The sequence below is a fragment of the Gracilinanus agilis genome, chromosome 4 (genome assembly GCF_016433145.1).
Source record: "Gracilinanus agilis isolate LMUSP501 chromosome 4, AgileGrace, whole genome shotgun sequence".
In the NCBI taxonomy this organism is placed as follows: domain Eukaryota; kingdom Metazoa; phylum Chordata; class Mammalia; order Didelphimorphia; family Didelphidae; genus Gracilinanus; species Gracilinanus agilis.
In genome coordinates this window covers 105915415-105936946 of record NC_058133.1, presented here as the reverse complement: position 1 = coordinate 105936946, position 21532 = coordinate 105915415, and the positions used below count along the sequence as shown (strand labels likewise).

The 21532-nt window shown below is 41.7% G+C and overlaps 1 pseudogene; it reads left to right on the top strand.

Moving 5' to 3' along the window:
• The first annotated feature begins 21214 nt into the window (after positions 1-21214).
• On the top strand, positions 21215-21378 carry LOC123248287 (annotated as a pseudogene).
• The last annotated feature ends 154 nt before the right edge of the window (positions 21379-21532 follow it).

Below are 21532 nucleotides of genomic sequence, written 5' to 3'. Positions count from 1 at the left end.
ACTGAGATCCAAGAAGGCCAAAGCAAACCATGCCTAAAGGAAGAATGAAAAATTAAAAAATGGGCCAAGACTTGGGAGCAGAAAAATCAGTAGTCTTGCTAGAGGAGAGGATAGGACAGGATAGGAAAAAAAGGGTAAGGGAGAGGAGAGAAAGGAGACTAAAGGAGAGGAGGAGAGAGGAGAAGAGAGGAGACAAGAGGAGGTGAAAGAGAGGAGGTGAAAGGAGAGGAAGAGTTCATATTCCTTGATGGCCTTAAGGATAGTTTTTATTTAAGGTTTCCTTACATTGCTGTAAGGAGGTGATAGTTTAAGGATAGGCTCTGGACCTCTCCGTCAAGTTTCTAGATATACAATGAAATTTTTGCCATTAATGACACCTAAGAGGAACTCATGAGTTTTTTCCAACCTGAAGCCATATTGTTTGTTGTTCAGTCATTCCTGAGTCTATGTGACCCCATGGGCTTTGTTCATTATCTGTGGGGTGTTTTTTTTTTAGGCAAAGATGCTGGCCTGGATTGCCATTTCCTCTTCCAGTGTGTCCCCATTTTTTACAAATGAGGAACTGAGGCAAATAGGGTTAAGTGACTTGTCCAGTGTCTGAGACAGTATTTGAACTCAGGACTTCCTTCCAGGGCCTGTTCACTCTCCACTGTGCCACCTAACTGCCCCTCAGGTGTCACCTAGTGGCAGCTTCCCCTAATTTTACCTCAAACACCAGGATGCAAATAAAAAGCTCCATTGATTTTGTTGAAGATCCAAACTCTTACAGTGGTAGCGTGTCATGTTAGCTCTTGGTTACTTACTAAAAAAGAAAACAACTTTTCTCATTAGAGCAAAGAAAGCTAACCATCATATGTATCTTCATCTTACCTTTTGTAGAATGTATAAGAAGAAATTTAATTAATTAGCTTCTAATCACTTTGTTAATCAATATGTTAATTTGTAACTGTGGGATTTATAAAAAGCTGATTTAAATACTTGTACGTAGGATATATTCATCAAAACAGGAGATAGAAATAGATCTAGTATGGCATATTAAAAAATAAATAAGATAAGGTATAGTAGGAATAGGAATTGTATTAAAGGTATCTGCAATGCTGAAAGTGCCTGTACACTTTCCCTTACCTTGCCACATACTCAGAAGGTTGCGACATAAGGAAATCAGGCCCTTCACTATGCATTTTCATGCCCAAGTCACCAGAGAAAGAGAAGGGAGAAAAGGGGGAGAGGGAAGGTGCCCAGTTCAGAACCCCTATTCAAGAACCTCTGTTTATCACTCCCTGTTGGCACCCCTGTTCCAAACCCGTAGTCAGAATACTCTGACTGAACAGTATTGAATTACTGCCCAAGCCTCTAAAAACTGTAAGACCCAAGAATCAAGATCTCAGACCATACTGGGCATCTGTAGACCTCTGACTTCTGTGTTTGCATGCCCACAATAAAGTCAGACGGGCTCAGAGAGTTTACCCAGTTTTTTTTTCTTTTTAAGAAATGCAATTTTAAATAATGCTCTGAGGGATGGAAAGAGAGAGAGGGCAAAGCTTTAATTGGAAGGGACATTTATTAGCAAAAGAGCAAGGACTGTTTCATTGGGCACAATGGAAGGGTAGGACAGAGCTGATACTGGTACTCTGGAGGGAAGCCGTTGACCTGGATGTGTGTAAAGAATCAAGGAATTAGGATCAGTGGCAAGGAAAGTGGCCTTTGGCTTAGGCAGCCTATAGCTCAGAATCACAGGGATTTCCAGGGGAGCCATACGACCCTATTGCCACAAATTCCTTCATAGGATCTGATCGCCAAGCCAGTATCTAGCAAATCATAGTCAACAAGCATTTCTTAGTCTTTCAGTCATTCCTACTAAGTGCCACGCATTGTGTTAAGTACTGGGGATGCAAATGAAACAATCCCATTCCTCAAGGAACTTACAGTCTAAAAGGGGAAGACACAAGAGGAGACTAAAAGCTAAGGGATGGGAGCCACTCTGGAGCAAGGGGGTCTTATGGTTGTGGAAACCAAGCAAAGCCACTTACTGGAAATGAAATTAGCTGAAAAATTCTGAGACTATAAAGAAAGGCTTTCAGAGGAATTTATTGTCTTGTCCTCCAGCCCTCCAATCAGAGAAGCAACTGAGGCTGCTGTGAAGGTGAAGACCAATTTGGCAATGAACCTCTCTTGTTCAAGCTTTGTTCAATGGACATCCAGTTCATCCCCAAGCCCACACTCAAAGCCTTTCTAGTTTAGTAGGACCTGCTAGAGATTATGCTCAGCTGCCTTTGAGAACCAAGGTTCATCTCCATAAGGCATCAGAAGACAACCAGCTGGGTGGCTCAGTGGATTGAGAGCCAGGCCTAGAGATGGGAGGTCCTAGGTTCAATCTGACCTCAGACACTTCCTAGCTGTGTGACCCTGGACAAGGCACTTAACCCCCATTGCCCAGTCCTTACTGCTCTTCTGCCTTGGAACCAATACACAGTATTGATTCTGAGACAGAAGGTAAGTGTTTTTAAAAAAAAGAAAGAAGAAGAAGAAGACAACCAACCATACAATTTTCCCTCTTCCTTTAGGGAATCCTTAATTTATCATGTGGCAAGGATCCTGGAGAAGCTGTGTGTCTCTACGTAGGACTCACCCTTCACCTCCTTTCCCAATTATTGCCATTTTTTATTAAACAAACAAAAAAAACTTTGAAAAAATTTCCATAACCTTCCTAACTTCCTCCAATATATAGCAGTCAAATTTATATTCCTCATAGCTATATTGTTTTTCCTTTTGTCTAACCTGATTCCTTCATGCTAGAGGAGAAACTGTACTGCGGGAAAAAATGCTGGAGTTGAAGTCAGGTGACTCCTGGCTCTGATACTTACTGGCTTGGGTGACCATTGCTAAGAAGCTTAAGTTCCCTGAGCATCTGGGAAAAATCATACTTACTGCTTTGCAGGGTTATTTGTAGGGAATGCTCTTTGTAAATCTTAGTTTTCTATCAAAGCTTTAACCCTTTTCATGTTCTGGATCCCTTGGGCAGGCTGGTAAAGCTTCTGGGTCCCTTCTCAGAAAAGGGTTTTTAAATGCATCAAATAAGACGTATAGGATTACAAAGGAAACCAAAGGTTGGGGGAAATAAAGATCTATTTTCATTCCTATTTATAGATCCCTTGAAATCTAGCATGGTTCCTCTTGGGGAACTCCAAATTAAGAGCCCGTGTAACGTGTAAATGGGAGTTGTTATCAAATTGTTGGTACATTTCCTTTCATTCTGTCCTTGTGAAAACTGTCTAGACATGAAAGACGCCCCAGCTCCCAAGCCCCAGAGACCCATTTCTTTCCTTTCATCTTGTTCCTGCACTGTTCTTGATTTCTTCTCTGTCTCCTTCCTCTTCCTACCCCTTCCCTCTAGCCTTTTTCTGACCTTGACAGCAGCCTGCCTGGTCATCTTTCCAGACTTAGACATCTCAGGAGATCTCTGTGACTGCTCTTCGAGTTCTATCTCTTCCCAGCCTGTGTTTATCAGCACCTGCAACTTGCTGCTTCAGGCAGATTGAAGATGGAAGCCCTGACTGATGTCGTTTGCAAACACCACCCCTGCCAGATTCCTAGTGGGATAGCTTTCCAGGGATGTGTGTGTGTGTGTGTGTGTGTGTGTGTGTGTGTGTGTGTGTGTGTGTGTGTATGTGTTGAGATTGTGGAGAGCCTCAAATGAGGGAGAAGAAAAGAGAAGGTTCCAAATTCTTAATTCTGCCTGCTGGGAATGTGTCAAGGTGACTAGAAGCAGAAGGGAGGAAAACCAACCCTCTTCCTATCCATTCTAAAAGACTAGGTGAGAGAGCCTTCCTTTCCTTCTGCCCACTGTGCCTTGCTGACCTCTTGGAGGAACTCTGGGGCCAGATACTAATAGCCTTGAAAACAAATCTGGTGCTAAAGGGCTCTTCCATCCCAGGCAAATGTAGATTTTGGCTTAGAACTCTGGGCAGGGACCTCCACCAATAAACCATAAAAGCTCTTGGCAGAGGATTTGCCTTGCTTTGACCTGACCCACCATCCCCATCTTTGACTCCCCCAGAACTGTCCTCAGGCCAAGGATTCAGATTCATATGGAGGCAGGGAGGCAACAGAAATGGGAAGAAATTAGAGAGAAGGTAAATAGCAATATTGTACATAGCAGACATTCAATAAATATTTATTGAATGAATGAATGAATGAATGAATGATGGCTGAATAAATGAATCACTCCTCTGGCTGGCTTCTCAACCTTCAGTCTGACCTGAGGGCTTCATTGATATTCTAGTTAGATGAATTAAGACCTCAAATTCCTATAAGGCTCTTAAACTTCATTTTTCAGAGCACTTTCAGTGCTGATTTTTTTTTTTTTTTCATTTCATCGCTTGGAAGCCCAGAGCAGTGTCTGGGGGTGAGGGAATTCCAGCAGTCCTGCTGGACAATGACTGATAATCAGCCTCATTTGGTACACTAAATATGTATCAAAGCCCCCACCCACACATTATTGTTTGGCCTCTACTGATAAAAAGTAATCAGATTGTAGCGATTAAAAAAAGGCAGTCTGACCCATATTCAAGTCAATTCAATGATTTATTGTGTTGGGCATTGTGCCCAGTGCACAATACAATGATAAAAACCAAAACTCTTGCCCTCAAGGATCTTATATTCTACTTCTGCTCTACCATCTTGGTTATTTGGTTAATTAGTTGTTGTCTTTCATACTTGAAGTGGACCAAAATGGCGTCACTACATGGGGGTCCAACATACAGTGTGTCTGACCATGGATGTTCAGACCAATACAAGCTTAGAAGATTACTACAAAATGGACACAAATAACTCATGGGAACATTTAGGATGGAGATGTCTTGAAATGTGCACATCTCACATTTCTTTTGAGCTACTACAATTCTGTTTTACTCATAACACCTTCTTTGATGCAGGTTCACCATGCTGGATAGTCCTAGGCCAGTGTTTCTCATGTCTCACAATCGACACCAAAGTTCTTCAGAGAATTATTTACTTCTGGGAGCTCCCAAGTAGTTTTCAAGGAAAGTTCAAAAAGCATTCAAGACCGCTTAAAATCTGGTATATCAGCCCACATTTCTATGGTCAAAGTGTCTCTTCCACACACGTGATACCTTCCTTCCTCCATGTTTTTGTTTTCACCATTTCCTATATTTGGAATATCCTCTCTCTCCCTCTTCCTGTTAGATTTCTACCCATGTTCACATGTTTAATCTACATATCTTGATTGCGTTTGTTCTCAAGTCCTTTTTCATATATATGTCTCCTCCTTTCAATCAGACTGGGACCTCCCTTAGCACAGAGACTATGACCCTCCCAAGATAGCCTGGGAGCTCTTCTGAATCCCTCTTATTCTCCAAAAAGGCATCCTCTCAATTGGGAAGAAAGAACTAAGATTTGAAAGAAAACCAGACTTGAAGACTGTGAGCAGCAAGAGACATATGGAAGATTATTTTCTTTGTGCCTGTGGGTAGACTAGAGTCTCAGAGAGGGTGTTGGATGCAGAGGGAATGCTGTTAGACTCCCAATGGAACACAACAACAGGCTTTCTATGGGAAAGTCAACCAAATTCTCCAGACACATGGGTTTCTTCACCCAAAGGCTAGTCATCATGGCGTGGTGTTAATACACTTACTCCTTGTTTGCCCTATGCCCCTGTGGGTATTTTTCCAAAGTGTGGTTTCTAAGGGAAGGCTGAGTTTCCTTACTACGCCAACCTGTCTGGAAGAACACAGAAATCAGGGTGAATGCAGTTCTAATTCGGGAGTATATTAGGTCAACCAGACCAAAAAATGAGCACCAAGATTCCCCAAAATTTAAAACTTGATTGAATACCATGACTAGAATTAGACATGAGAGGAAAGACAGGAACTCAAATGTTCCCCCTCCTCACTTTGTCTTTCCCTATCCTCCCAATATCTGACAGGACTTATATAACTACAAAACTTTAGTGTTTACAAAGAACTTTTCTTGAAATGACCCTGTGTCTCAGGTCATTAATGGATCTGAGATCTTACTGAAGTGGGTGCTCTATCTAATGGTGTCAATGTTGACTCAGCCACAATTTCATCTATGAGACTCTTGTCCATGTGCTCCCATATATTTTCCAAAGGAGACCTACCCATCAAGCTGGGACCATTTTCTTTTCCAATTTTTGTTTACTTCAAGGTCATTTCTACTTCCCCATGTAGCATTATGGATATTAGATTCAAGATGTAGTAGATCCACAGTCATTGATGGAAAAAATAATTTGTTTTAGAAATTTTGACAGATGTTTTCCATTTTTCATTTTATTATATTTTTTTTATTTCATCCTGAAGACATTTGGGAATTAGCTGGTTTGATTGAATCTCGTGCCAACCTCTCCTGTAATCCTTTTTCCCCTCTACTACATCTCACTGTTATGGAAGGATTCTTCTCTTTTTCTTCCATCATCCTGATCCATAAGATTTTCTTTGTAAACAAGTTTATTTTTTAAATTGCTATTATCTTTGGAGGCCTCATCAATCTACCTGAAAGGAAGTCAAATAATTACTGCCTAGGTTAATTTCTTGCCTCTTTTGTCCTCCTTGTTGTGGCAGTTGCTTTATATTGATCATACTTCCTTTTAAAATTTAATAAATCATTTATTTATTTTGACATTAAATTTTAAAAATTTATCTTTATTTTATTCCAATGACAAATTTACACATAAGTTTTCCAAAGTTACATGATTCATGTTGTCTCCTTCCCCTCTTCCCTATCCCCTCCCAGACTAACATTCATTTTTTAAAATGTTGAGTTCTAAATTCTCTCCTTCCCTTTCATTCCTTCCTTACCCATTGAGAAGGCAAGCAATCTGATCTTAGTTATACATATGAAATCATGCAAAACCTATTTCCACATTAGCTATATTTTTTTAAAAGCAAGAAAAATAAGATGAAAATATTATATTTCCATCTGCACTCAGACTTTCAGCATTTTTCATCATAAATCCTTTGGAATTGTCTTGGATCATGTATTGATCAGAGTAGTTAATTCTTTCATAGTCAATCATTGTTACACTATTTCTCTCACCTTGTATAATGTTCTGGTTCTACTCACTTCTCTTTGCATCAGTTCATATAAGTCTCTCCAGGTTTTTCTTAAATCTCCCTGCTCTTCATTTCTTATAGCACAATAGTATCCATCATGATCATATATCACAACTCACTGACTCTACTACCAAAAGAAATAATAATAGACTAAATCAGTTGTCAGTTCCTTTAACCATTTTTCATTTTTCAGAATCATTAGCTTGTATGAATAGATTGGATTGAAACTATTTTAATTTCATATTGCATCTTCTCCCTTTTATCTTTTCTCCTGTCTTGGAGTTAATTTTAGTCTTTATTCTAACTGGTAAAGGATATAACAACACATAGTTGATTCCATATTGGTAATTAGTCATTTCCTGCTTGCTATGAGATAATCAATTTTAATTTTTGTGGCTTTTTTTTGTCCTCACCTAAAATTCTTATTGAAGAAAGTATTTATGGTATATATACAAATTATGCCTCTATGTAGCTGATAAGTCTCTAGACTAGTGATGGGCAAAGTTTTTAAAGAGGGGGCCAAAGGAAAGGAAATGCTCATCTGTCAGTCTGTTTCTAAGGCAACTCTTTCAAAGTTTCATTGTATTGTATCCTACTCACTGTATTCGTCAGATTAGGAATAATGTCCTGCGGCACGATAGAACATTTCAGGGGGCTGCATCTCTGATCTAGACTCTTCTGCCCCCCCCCTTAATCTTAAGCATTATCTAGCATATTTTTTTCTGCACATCAACCTTTGCAATGAGATAAACAAATATTAAAATTTGTGTCAATTTAATAGTGAATGTCTTACTGAGTTTTTAGTACATTTCTCTGCCTTTTTATCCTCTGCAACAAAAAAAGGGTGAGTCATCCATTGCCATTATCTTCATGGTGGTTTAATTGCTTGTGTTCGTCATAAGCACTGAAAATTAAGGTTGCCAAATATCCCATAAAATAATGCTTCTTGTTGCCTTTTGGACACAGAACCAAATTCACTCTGCCCATTTTCCTATTTGCCTCTCCAAGTAAAAACTGTAAGCCATCCCTCCCCTTAGCTGCAACTTCTCTTTTATGATCTAGTTTCATATATAAGTGAAAATGTTAGTTTCATTTAGATTTGGGTCCTTCTCTAGTATGTCAGTTTTGCTATTGGTAAAGTTCAGATTTATAGTGTTGTTAGGTGTTTCAGTCGTGTCCCACTCTTCATGACCCCAGTTGGGGTTTTCTTGTCAACAATACTTGAGTGGTTTGCCATTTCTTTCTCCAGCTTACTTTACAGAAGAGTAAACTGAGACGAACAGGGTTAAGTGACTTGTCTAGGGTCACAAAACCAGTAAGTGTCTGAGGTTGGATTTGAACTCAGGTCTTCCTGACTTCAGGTCACTGTGCCAACTAACTGCCCCCAGATTTACAATATCAACGGTTAATTTAACGCTTCTACATGGCCAAAAACCTGTGTTATTCTCAGCATTGTCTGCTCCCTTTTCTGCCTCTCTGCCATCATCACTACAGAAACAGAATGCAGTCCCCAAGGCCATCTTGTGTTTGTTTCATGAGTTACCATGAGTTACCCCGACCAAACCCTTCCAGTTTTAATTAATGATCCTAAGAGTCCATCATGTCAAAGCCTGCCTCCTGCTGCTGAGCCCTCTCGACTTAGCAAGGCTGGATCTCAGATAAGAGATAGAGGTTTTTGCTGGGATTTCCTTTCCAACATGGAAGAACTTTCCAGAGTGTGCACTGTGCTGGCTTAACTTTCAAGAGCCCAAGGTAACGTCCACACCACAAAAGGCCAATAGAAAAGGACTTTGGTGAAAGATTCCTATTTTAAAGACAGAAATTTGAGGCATCTGGGTGATTCAGGGGATAGAGCGCCAGCCTAGGATCAAGAAGACTTGAGAGAGCAGTTGGGTGGCTCAATTGATGGAGAGCCAGGTCTAGAGATGGGAGATCCTGGGTTCAAATCTGGACTCAGACACTGCCTAACTGTGTGACTCTGGGCAAGTCCCTTTACTTCCATTGCCTAGCCCTTACTGTTTTTCTGCCTTGAAACCAATATATAGTATTAATTCTAAAATAAAACATAAGGGATTTTTTAAAAAGAGTTTAGCCTCAGATGCTTACTAACTGTGTGACCCTGAGCAAGTCACTTAACTTCAGTCTGCCTCACTTTCCTCATCTGTAAAATGAGAACACTAATAGCATAGTAAGAATCAAATGAGATAATCATTACAAAGCACTTAGTACAGCTCTTGGCTCATAGTAAGTATTATATACAAAGGTTAATTATTATTTATTATATTTATATGTATTTATAGCATTTTGATTTTATTAACACAATATTTTATTTTATTCAGATTATTTTAACATTATTATATTATATAACATATATATAATATTATTAGTCTTCCCTCTTACATTTTCCCTCTGGCATTTAAACATTTTTCACATCCAGAACAGGTCATTTAAATGAGGCAGGGAACCATTCTTTGAAACACTCAAGCAAATCATTCATCTTGTGTGCCTCAAGAAGAAACAATTTTAAATTAGGGAATTAAGATGAGTTTCAGAGCAAGCGTGATTATGTTTAATCCTGAGACATTTGGGTTCTAATTGGTCAGTTTGAAGAAGAGCACAGCAGTAAACTCCATTAGCCATGTGAGTGCATGACCTTGGGCAAATCGCTTAATATTTCTGGACCTTTATTTCTCATCTACGTATTTGTGAAATGCTTTAATGTTCCTGAAGGGATGATGGATCAGATGACTTCTGAGGCTCCTCCATTTGAAGAAGAGGATGCCATGAGATCAGCATTAGGGTAAAAAAAACTGGTCTGATTTCTTGTTCAATATTTTTGGATGGTTTTTGTTTTGTTCTGTTCTTTTTCCCACTGACTCAACTAATTTGGAGACTGAATTGATTGCCTTGGAGCTGTGTAGATGCAGCCTTGGTAAACCCTGGGAAGAGAATTATTTAAAAGACTATCACATACTCACATACTGTAGAGCTGAGATCAGCATCATTAGTCCTAATCTCTTTGCACAGTCTATCCATTTTGTTTCAAAAACAATATTTGTCATAGCAGCCTGAGAGCATTTAAGGCTGAGTGGAAGAGAAGGAAGGGAGAGAGAAAATAAGAGTAATTACAGGGCTCAGTGTATTAAAAACCAGTGTGCCTCAAGAGGAAACAATTTTAAATTAGAGAATTGAGATGAGTTTGGGGAATTGAGGTGAGACAAGAACTCCTGGATTCCAATCTGACCTCAGACACTTCCTGGCTATGTGACCCTGGGCAAGTCACTTAACCAGCATTGCCTAGCCCTTACCACTCTTCTGCCTTGGAGCTGTTACATGGAAACTGAAATATAATTAACTGGAACGGGTAAATGAATAAATAAATAAATAAACACAGGTAACACACTGAGCTGGGGAATAGCTAGGGTAATAGATTACATGAATAACAACCGGGGAAAATAGCTTGGATTCACAGTGGGTTCAATTTGTCAACCTAGGTATCTGGGTAAGGACAGACAAGGAAGGAGTAAGGTAACTGAGATATTTAATGATTTAATTGGGATGGGTAATGAAGGGTTTAGGTAAACTGACTCTAAGATCTATGGATATCCACCCAGGGTTATAGGGATGGATAAATCTTCTCTACTGGCTAAATCTAACAAAAGACAGCTTAACAGCAAGGTCTTGCTCGGAGGAGAGGACCTCACTTAAAGTCCAAGGTTGATGTCTTCAAAGCTGATCACAGAAGACTTGAAAACACAGCAAAATAATCCAAAGATAGGAGAGGGAGAAGGGATGTTATAGAGGGGATTCCTACTCTGTTCCATACCACAACAAAACCAATGGGCTGGACCATATGACCCCATAGTGCATATGATCCAGTCTTGAGATTCTATAATTCTGTAACGATAGATTTCCTTCAAGTGTGAAATTTCTGGGTTCCAGGTGCTCGGCGTTTTCAGCTAGCTCAGAGGCATTCCAATTGGAAAGTGAGCTTATCAGTCCAAAGACTAAGGAGTTTGAGATAAAATGGTTTATGCTCTATAGGGGTGTTTATTTTAGACAGAGGACCATCCCCTCAATTCCCTCCTTTTTTACACAGCCAAAAGTATGTGTTTCTAAAGGTGAGATTCAAGGCTAGGCAGCACCTTGCTGATACTGCTCCTTCTCTTCTTCCTCTTCTTCCTCCTCCTCCTCCTTTCTGTATTTGGTATTGTATGTTTTCTTCAACATGTAATCAATCAGTATCTTGTCAATACTGTCAATAGTCAATAGAAGACAATTGACTTCTAAAAAACACCCAAAAAACCCTTGTGCTAGGGTCCCTTGGAACATTAGTCTTCTTGTTCATTGTCTCTAGTCTGGATGGCACCAAATCAAGAGGCATCTTCTCAAGGATGAGTACCCCAGAAGCAGCTGAGTGGCTCATTGAGTTGAGAGCCAGATGAGATGGGGGTTCTGGGTTCAAATCTGACCCCAGAGACTTCCTAGAAGTGGGACCCTGGGCAAGTCACTTAACCTCATTGCCTAACCCTTACTCTTCTTCTGCCTTGGAACCAATACGCAGTACTGAATCTAGAATAGAGGATTTAAGATAAGGGTTTAAAAAAAAAAAAAAAGGATGAGTGCCCAGTCTACCTTTGTCATTCTCCAGACAAGTCCTGGGACTACATTAACCTTGTCAAGGAAATGCCTTGTCCAAGCTAAAACTTAGGCCATCTCTTTCTCTAACCAGAGAAAAGAGTTCTGCTGAGAGTCAGAGAAATCGAGTAAACACTTCCCCAGGTTGGGGAGTGAAGGGGGGAAAGCCATTTAATGCAAAGAATGTGAATTAGGGCAGCTAGTTGGCTCAGTAGATTGAGAGCCAGGTCTAGAGATGGGAGGCCCTGGGTTCAAATTTGACCTCAGCTACTTCCTATCTGTGTAACCCTGGACAAGTCACTTAACCCCCATTGCCTAGCCCTTACCACTCTTCTACCTTGGAACAAATACACCCAAGGGATTCTAAGATGGAAAGGTAAAAAAAAAAAAAAGCAATGAATCAGGAGTCAGAATCTCAACTCTGATGCTCCCTGCATGATCTTGAATATTACTTTTTTCATTTCCTAGCCTTAGTTTCCTTATCTGTAAAGGAGGAACTAAACAGAATATATTATGTTCCTAAATGAAAGAAAACATTTCAAGTACTATGTAAAGGTCAACTGGCATTATTACTATGATAAACCAGCAAGAGGTATTCCAGGCCACAGCAATGCCTCAGGCATGTATTTTTTTTTAGATGGAAAGAAGGGGATAGGCTTGGATAACCTTAGGAAGGTCTTCCTGGCTTAAAGAACCCAGGGCTGTTAAGCCTCAAGTTTTTGGTGGCTATCTGTCAAGATGAGGCCAGGGGCAAAGGGAGAGAGGGTGGCTTCTACAGGACAAACAGGACTCCCCCAGTCCGGAAGGAATAGGATGTCTGGATGGTTTGTTTTTCATAGAGGAAATGAAACCAGGCTGTTCATCAGAAATCAAAACACATGGAGCAGCCCAGAAGCAGATCTGGAAAATGTATCTCCTCTAGCTCTGTCTCACCAGTGTCTGGGACCTGCCAGCCCCGATTTTTGGTACCTCAGTACCTTCTCTTTAATCCCTGTTTCTTCTCATATTCCCCCAAACAGACAGGTTTCTCTGGCACCCCTCACCATACTCTAGCCCAACAGCCACTAGAGTGAAGGATGCAGCTTACCCTTGGGGAGGGAAAGGACACCAAAACTCCCAAGCCTTGGACCTCAGCTCATCTATGTATGAGGTAGGAAGAAGCTCCAGAAGCCCCTGCAGCATCCCTTAACATTCACAAGAGCCCACTGGCAAGCTGAATGTCATGGGCTGGGGCAGGGACACAAACTAATGAACTTAAATTGGTGCCTTTCCTTTTGGAGTGGGATCCCGTAAGAGTAGGCAACAAGGAGTAAGAGAGAAATTGGAGGGAGAGCCATGCAGTGGAAAGAACCTAGGAAAGCTGGGTTCTGGTCTTTAATCCTCCATGAACTAGCCATGTGACATTGAATAAGTAGCTTCCCCTTCCTGAGGTGTGGTTCACTCATCTTCCAAATGAGTTAGACTAAATAAATGACCTCTATCATCCATTTTCTCTCTGCTTATGAATTTATGACTGATCTAAGCCCAAAGGGGCCAGGAATAGGGAGACCCATCTAATTCCCAATGGTCTTCAGCAGCCAAAAGCCAGAAAACCAAGAGTGGACAGTTATTGGGTGAAAAGGAGTTTATATTGAATTTCTCCAAGTGAAGCTAACACAGGTGAGTTTATTCTACTATATCTATATCTATCCCCCAAAAGAGGGGATGATGGAAGTATTTCTGTGTTTGTGTCTTAAATTAAGAATATATGTATAATAATTGAATGAAGGTTGACTACAAAATTGGAGTCCTACATGACTGGGGATGTAGACTCTAAGAGATCACCCTAGTGCAAATATTAATAATATGGAAATAGGTCTTGATCAATGACATGAATTGCTCATGGGCTATTGGGGGGGGTGAGGGTTATAAGAGAAAGAACATGAATCATGTAACCATGGAAAAATATTCTAAATCAATTAATTAAATAAAAATTCCCAGTCCAATAAATAAATAAACAAATAAACAAATAAATGAACAAATGAATGAATGAATGTATAAATAAATAAGTGGAAGTGGGGGGGGGACACAAAACAAAAATTGGAGTCCTAGTCTTGATTTTGCCACCAACTAGTTATGTGACCTTGGTAAAGTCACTTTTCTCTGCCTTCTTTGGGATTCAGATTCCTCCCTGTAAAATGAAAAGGATGGACTCAGCAATGATAATATTGATAACAAATAGATTGGCAAGCATTTATTAGGCATCATCTGTGTACCAGACATAGCACTAAGTGCTGAAGTTACAAAGATCAAAAGGAAACAGGTCCTGCTCTCAAAGAGCTTACATTCAATGCTGTTCATATCTCAGGCCTCTGTAGCATTTCTTTTAAACCCTTACTTTTTGTCCTCATAACAACTCTAAGAGAAGGACAAGAGCTAGACATATAGGGGTTAAGTGACTTGCCCAGACTCATAGAGCTAGGAATTGTCTGAGGTCAGATTTAAATCTAGATCCTCCCAGCTCCAGGCCTGGAGCTCTGTCCACTGTGCAATCTAGTCGCTCTTATTATAAAGTATTTTAAATGCTTTCCTCACAACAAACTTGTAAGGTAGCTAAATAGTAATGGGTCTTTTTTTTTTTTTCATAATCTATACCTGTGATTTCACCAACAGAGAGAACCCTTGGGGAAACTTCTTCCATGGATACAAAATATACCTCATCTTCATAGACTTAGAAAAATGCCTGGGACACGGATGGGCAAAAAGACTTGCCTAAAGTTACAGCTGTTATGGATTAAAGATAAGAATTCAATTGAACTCTTCCTGATGCCAAGGCAAGCATCTATGACACTCAAGTATTATTAAAAGTCGTTCTCTTCATTTATAGATCAGGAAATGGAGGCTCAGCTATGTGAAGAGATTTCACATCAGTTTTGTATCAGAGCCAGGAAAACTCTAGACCAATGCTTGTTTTCTTCCTTCCTTCTTTCCTTTTTCTTTCTTTTCTTCTTTTTCTTTCTTTCACTTTCCCTTTCTCTCTTACTCTCTTTCTTACTTTCTCTCTTTATTTCCTTCTCTTCCTCTCTTCCTCTTTTTCTTTCTTTCCTTCTTTCTTCCCTTCATTCTTTCTTTTCCTCTTTCCTTTCTTTCCTTCTTTCCCTTTCTTTCTCTTTCCCATTCTTTTACTCTTTCTTATTTTCTCTATCTCTTTTTCTCTTTCCCTTTCTCTCTTATTCTTCCTTTCCCTTTCTTTCCTTCTTTCTTTCTTTCCCTTTCCCTTTCCCTCTCTTTCTCTTTCTTTCCTTCTTTCTTTTTTCTTTCTTTTGCTTTCCCTTTTTTACTCTCTTTCTTTTCTTCTTTTCTTTCATTCTTTCTTTCCCTTTCTCTCACTTTCTTGCTTTCTCTCTCTTTCCTTCTTTCTTTCTCTTCCTCTCACTTTCTTTCTTTCAAAAAAAAATCACCTTCCATCTTGGAATTACAGAGATCCCTCATCTATGGCAGGAGTTACATTCCAGAGACAATGAAATCCACAAAGTACCAGCATTATATTTATTTTATTATTTATATCTATTTTAAGGTTTTATAAACTCTTCACACTCTCCTATAAACCTTTTCCACACTCTTATTAACCTACAGTCACTGTGCCAATCAGCACCTAGGATACAGAACACAGTGCTGTGGTTGGTCACTTTTCATTCCATCAGTCAATAGTGCACAGTGTACAATCTCATGCTGGCAAACTTGCACAAAAGGTAGCGGCATACTGTATTTTCATTGTGTACAGTACGGCATTCATTCGAAAAATCCTTCAATGTACAAAAACTCTACAATACAGAATTAGATTTTTTTTTAACCCACAATGCAATGAAACCACAATAAGGGAACCGTGATATATCGAGGGACAACTATAGAGTGTTGGTTCCAAGACAGAAGAATGGTAAGGGCTTTGCAATGGAGGTTTAGTGATTTGTCCAGGGTCACACGCCTAGTAAATGTCTGTGTCTACATTTGAACTCAGAAAGATTAATCTTCCTGACTCCAGACTCTGACTATTCATTGCTCCACCTTGTTGCCCCATGTATATGTGTGTGTGTGTGTATATATATATGTATATATATATATATCATATTAGTATTCAGTTATGTGTCTGTGTTTGTGGATTTCCATATGAATAAATAAACATGTAGGTATAATTATGTGCATGTCAGGGAAATGGGTGGACTGAAGGTTCTGAAATTTAGAAGGTATTGAAAGCATTTGTCCGTTAACAGCTTAAAAACAGCTGAGATTTATATCTAGTTAGCAAGAATAATTATTTAAAATAGGAAACCACAGTGGCTGCACCCCTAGTGAGGTCAGCCCCCAATAGAGGCCTCTCCCAATGCATTCTGCATTCTGGTGAATGGTACTTCCCTTAACCCAGATGAAAAAATTGCGTGCGTTTGTGTGTGTGTGTGTGTGTGTGTGTGTGTGTGTGTGTGTGTGTGTGTGTGTGTGTGAAAAGACACAGAGAGAAAGACAAAGATAGAGCCAGAGAGAGATAAAGTGCCAGAGAGGGGCAGAGAGACAGAGAAAGAGAGCCAGAGAGAGAGGAAAGAGCCAGAGAGAGGAGAAAGAGAGAGAGGGAGACAGAGGGAGAGACAGAGAAAGAGAGAGACACAAGCAAACAGAGAGACAGACAGAGAAAGAGACAGAGACAGGCAGAGAGATGTAGAGACAGAGGGAGAGACAGACAGAGAAAGAGAGAGGCAGAGAGGGAGAGAGAGCGCCCGCGCTCTCTCTATATGTATCTGAATGTGTGACTATGTGTTTTTTGTTTTGTGTGTGGAGATGAATGTATTTGCGCCTGTAGGCATTCACGGGAATGTGTTTTAGATTTGTTAATGCGTGTGGTCGTGTGTATGTGCCTACGTGTACACGTGGATGCGTCTCTGGTGGAGTGGGTGTGTTCACACCTCGCTTCCTCATTGGGTTGCCAGGAGGAAAACTGGGACCCCGTCTGAAATGCAGCCACCTTCCCAAACTCGGCTCTCTTACTCCTCAGCCCGGCCAGCGCCCCCCTCTGCCCCGCCCCGTCTGTCTCCTGCACCCAGAGCCCTAAAGCAGTCCATGGCTCCGGGCCAAGAGGGAGAAAACAAAAATCAGGTCACCAGATGCGTTTCATTTGGTCCTTCCCCTCCCCTCGTCCCACCGCGAGCGCCCGCCGCAGCCAAAAATTCAGAACATATTTGCAGCAAGCACCTGGCGCCCCGCCCAGCTCCATCTGCGCCCTTCCCACTCAGAGGCTTTCTCCTCCAGGGAGCCCAACGGGCACCTGGTATCCCCGCCACCGTGCCTGTCCGCTGCTAGGCAGCACAGGGCTCTGGTGGCGCTGTTCGTGCATTCCAAGCAGACCCCAGATTGAAAATAAGTGCCGTTCGGCCAAAAGAACCCCAGGACGTGAAGTCAGACGGCCTGAGTTCAAGTTCTGCCAGCAGCTTTCTGAGCTGGGTGACTTGGGGCAAGTGGCTTGATATTTCTGAACCTAAGCTCTCTCATATAAATGGAAGAGATAGCACTAGATTGTTAAACTCCCTTCCCACTCTCAATACCCCGACCTGCCTCCGAGGCAAGGCAGTCTGGTGGCTCATGTGCTCTACTTGGAGGCAGGGAGATTTACATCTTGCTTTGATCACCTGGTGACTGTGTGATCTAGGCAGATGATTTAACCTCCCTGGGCCTTTCCTGTGAAAAATGAAGGGACAAGGGGCAGCTAGGTGGCTCAAGGGATAAAGTGCCAGGTCTAGATCTGGGTAATCCTGGACAAGTTACTTAACCCCAATCACCTAGCCTACCTCTGCCTTGGAACTGTTCCTGAGTATTGATCCTTTTTTTGGGGGGGGGGGGGGGCTGGAAACTCTTACCTTCTGTCTTGGAGTCAATACTGTGTAGGCAATGTAGGGAATTCTGTGTAGGGGGTCAAGAGACTTGCCCAGGGTCACACAGCTGGGAAGTGTCTGAGGTCAGATTTGAACCCAGGACCTCCCGTCTCTAGACCTGGCTCTCAATCCACTGAGCTACCCAGCTACCGCCTGAGTATTGATTCTAAGTTGAGGGGTTTAAAAAATGAAAACAAACTAGACGGAAGGAGCTGGACTCAGTGTCCTCTAGGGTTTCTTCCCGCTTTCCATCTGCGGTCTAATAACTTTCTACTTTGTGTTTTGTGCTATTTTTTTTTCCCCTTTTCGTTTCTTAATGGTGACACAGGTCAGCCATTAAGACCCGTGAAATTCCAGAAAATTGTCGAGTCTCCACTTCACTCAGCATAGATAGACACTAGTCTGGTTGTCAGAGGCCACAGAGAACTACTCAGCAGGAGCAGGGTGCGAGAGGTGGGCATGGTCCCCGTAGAGAGACAGCCCTGGCCCCTGTGTCTCCAGGATCCTGCATCCCCAGCCCCAAGTAAGTGTCTGGTTCCACTGGAATGGATGGGCATCTGGAATTCTCATTCGGGACTGTTTATTCTTGAATTTGCAGAGCAGGTTAGCATGGTCCCAGAATTACCAGCTTTGGTTGGCCCACCCACCCCCTGACAGGGACTTTCAGGAACACACTCCCCAGCCAGTCTGGCCAGGGCCCCAGCCCTCAGTTCCACCACTTTCCTCTCTCTCCCCCCTTCCCTTCAGCCACGTGGATGTGACTTATTCAGGCTCTCAAGAAGGCCCCTGCCAGGAGGAGCTGGCTTCCTGGAAAAAAGAAAAGTTGGCATGAATTGCTTTAGGAACTGAAGAACATTCCAGAGGCTCAGTTGGGATTCCTCTGAGTCTTGAAGCGGGCTTATCTCCTTACCCATACCCCTGCCTCCCTCCTTCCCTCACCAGGTCACCCACCTCCTAAACCAGATGGGGTCCAGACCACCGGAGCCCACACCAATCTTCCCCTCATAGAAGAAATGCTAATATGGAGTAACAGGACCTGAATTCAAATACTAGCACTCTCTATATATGATTTATTTTTTTTAAAACCCTCACCTTCCGTCTTGGAATCAATACTGTGTATTGGCTCCAAAGCAGAAGAGTGGTAAGGGTGGGCAATGGGAGTCAAGTGACTTGCCCAGGGTCACACAGCTGGGAAGTGTCTGAGGCCAGATTTGAACCCAGGACCTCCCATCTCTAGACCTAGCTCTCAATCCACTGAGCTACCCTGCTGCCCCCTATATCTGACTATTTTTGAGCAAGGCATTTTACTAGCCTCAGTCTCCCTCGGGGTGGGGTAAATGTAAAATGAAGAGGTTGAATTAGATCAGGTGTTGGTGGCCATTTTTTATGTCTTGAACCTCTTTGCCCGTCCAGTGAAGCTTATAGACTCCTTTTCAAAACAATGTTTTAAAATTCATTAGATCTATAGAATTCCAAAGGGAATCTACTATCTTGAAATACAATTGCAAAAAAAAAATATATATATATATATATATTTTTTTTTTAAGTCATGGACTCTGCATTAAGAATCCTTGGAAGGGACAGCTAGGTGACTCAATGGATAGAGAGCCAGACCTGGAGATGTAAGATCTGGGTTCAAACCTGCCCTCAGACACTTTCTAGCTGTGTGATCCTGGGCAAGTCCCTTAACCCCCATTGCCTAGACCTTACCACTCTTCTGCCTTAGAACCAATACTTTTTTTTAAAACCCTCACCTATCATCTTAGAATCAATACTGTACATTGGTTCCAAGGCAGAAGAGTGGTAGGGGCTAGGCAATGGGGATTCCAGGAAAGGTCTGAGGAGAGATTTGAACCTAGGACCTCCCCTCTCTAGGTCTGGCTTTCAAACCACTGAGCTACTCAGCTGTTCCCACTTAGTATTGATTCTAAGACAGAAAGTAAGAGTTAAGGGGGGGGGGGAAGAATCCTTGTTGATGATCATGAAGGTTCCTCCCTGCTCCAGAGCTAGGATGCTCTGAAACTTATTGCAAGTCCCAGCATGCTATTCACTTGACAATTAGGATATACTACTTTTTCCTCTTCTATTGTTACCTTGATCTTGACACTTGGTTGTTGTTATTATTTTAAATTGCTATCTACAACTTTTATTGTTATTGATGTCACTTGTGGCCCAAAGCTGATTGGCACAGGACCCTCCTTATTGGCAGAAATGGATAACTCAATACTCCTTGCCTTCAGGATGAGCTGAGTTGGTGAGAATTTGGGGAACGAGAGATCCTGATCTTTGAGGGAAAAGACATACAGTTCCAAGTTCTCTTTAGATCCTCAATAGGAAAAAGAAGACTATGGAAAGAAGCCGACATGTTTGGTAGGGTCACAGGGTCATGTAATAAATTCTGAATTCTAGTATTGTCTACATGATCTTATAATGTAAGCTCCTCGAGGACACTGTTCTCCATAGCATCTATCCTTAATGCTGATCACATAGGAGGTGCTCAACAAATGTCTGTAGCATAGAAGAAGATGCCACACTAACCCTGAGTCGTTGTTGAGTCATTTCAGTCATGTCCAATGCTTTGTGATCCCATTGGGGGTTTTATTGGCAGAGATACTGGAGTGGTTTGTCATTTCCTTTTCCAGCTCATTTTCCAAATTAGGAAACTGAGGTAAAAAGGGTTAAGTGACTTACTGACTTACCCAGAGTCATACAGCTAGTTTCTGAAGCCAGATTTGAACTCATGGAGATGATTTCAGTCCAATGCTTTATCCACTGTACCACCTAGCCACCCCTTGGAGTTAGATGGCCTTAATTCTTGTCACAGGTCTGACCCTTGCTGGCTATTGTGACTTGTCAAAGTCACATTTGACTCAAAAGAGTCAAATCAGCTTATTTTTAGGATCGTTTTCAACTTCTGGGGCAGATGATGAACTTATTTAAGCAGAGGCAGAGTCCTTCTTGGAACCTCTGACATGAGGATGAGCATGGGGCAGGTAGAGAGTAGCATGATCAAGGAGGGAGGATGCCACCACTATCTTCAGATCTTTGACTTCTCCGAGTTTCCCCCTGACCCCCAGTTTGAGACCCTACTAAGACTGACATGCAAGAGGGCTTAAGAAAACATCTATCTGCCTGTCTAATTTCAATCTTCTCTTTTCTCTCTGGCATTGACTAGGAGACCTACAACCCATGAAGTCAGTGGAACTTAAATCTTTATCAAACACTAGGTTGACTAAGAAACTGATACTTCCTAAGAGCAGGAGCTTATCAGTTCCTGAAGAGGTTCTTCCAGAAGATTTTCTGGTCCAGGGAGGGTTAAGGGAGTGTGTTTGGAGCCTAGGGATGAATGGGGCGGAGCATAAAGGAGTGAGAGCCAGAGCTGACAGGCCTTCTGGACTAGGGGGTGGGGAGCTCTCACCTCATAATGTCCAGTCAGCACATCCAGCTTGTCCTTGGGTGTGGAGGTATGAAATGTCAGAGAGCCAGAAGAGAAATCATAGCCCTCCCAGCCCCCTGAGGCTCCTAAGATTCTAAGTCCATTTCTTCTCAGAGCTTCTCCTGCTCCCCGTCTTTCCATTGGAATCATGTATCGCTTCTTGGCCTTTTGGCTAAGATCAAGTGTAGTACCGCTGGAGCTGTGTGATACAGAATGATAGAGTGGTTAGGGAGATGGATTTGGAGTCAAGACCTTGGGTTCAAATCCTTCCTCAGATACTTGCTTCGTGACCCTAGACAAGTCATTTAACCTCTTAGTGTCCTAGTTTCCTCATCCATAAAATGGAGTTGGACTTCATAGTCTCTAAAATCCCTTTCAGCTCTAAATCAGTGACCCCTATGATCTCTGCTCTGTCCTGATTGGAGGTTCTAAATTAGTGAGAGTGTCTTGGGGATAGGGATAGATCTGGG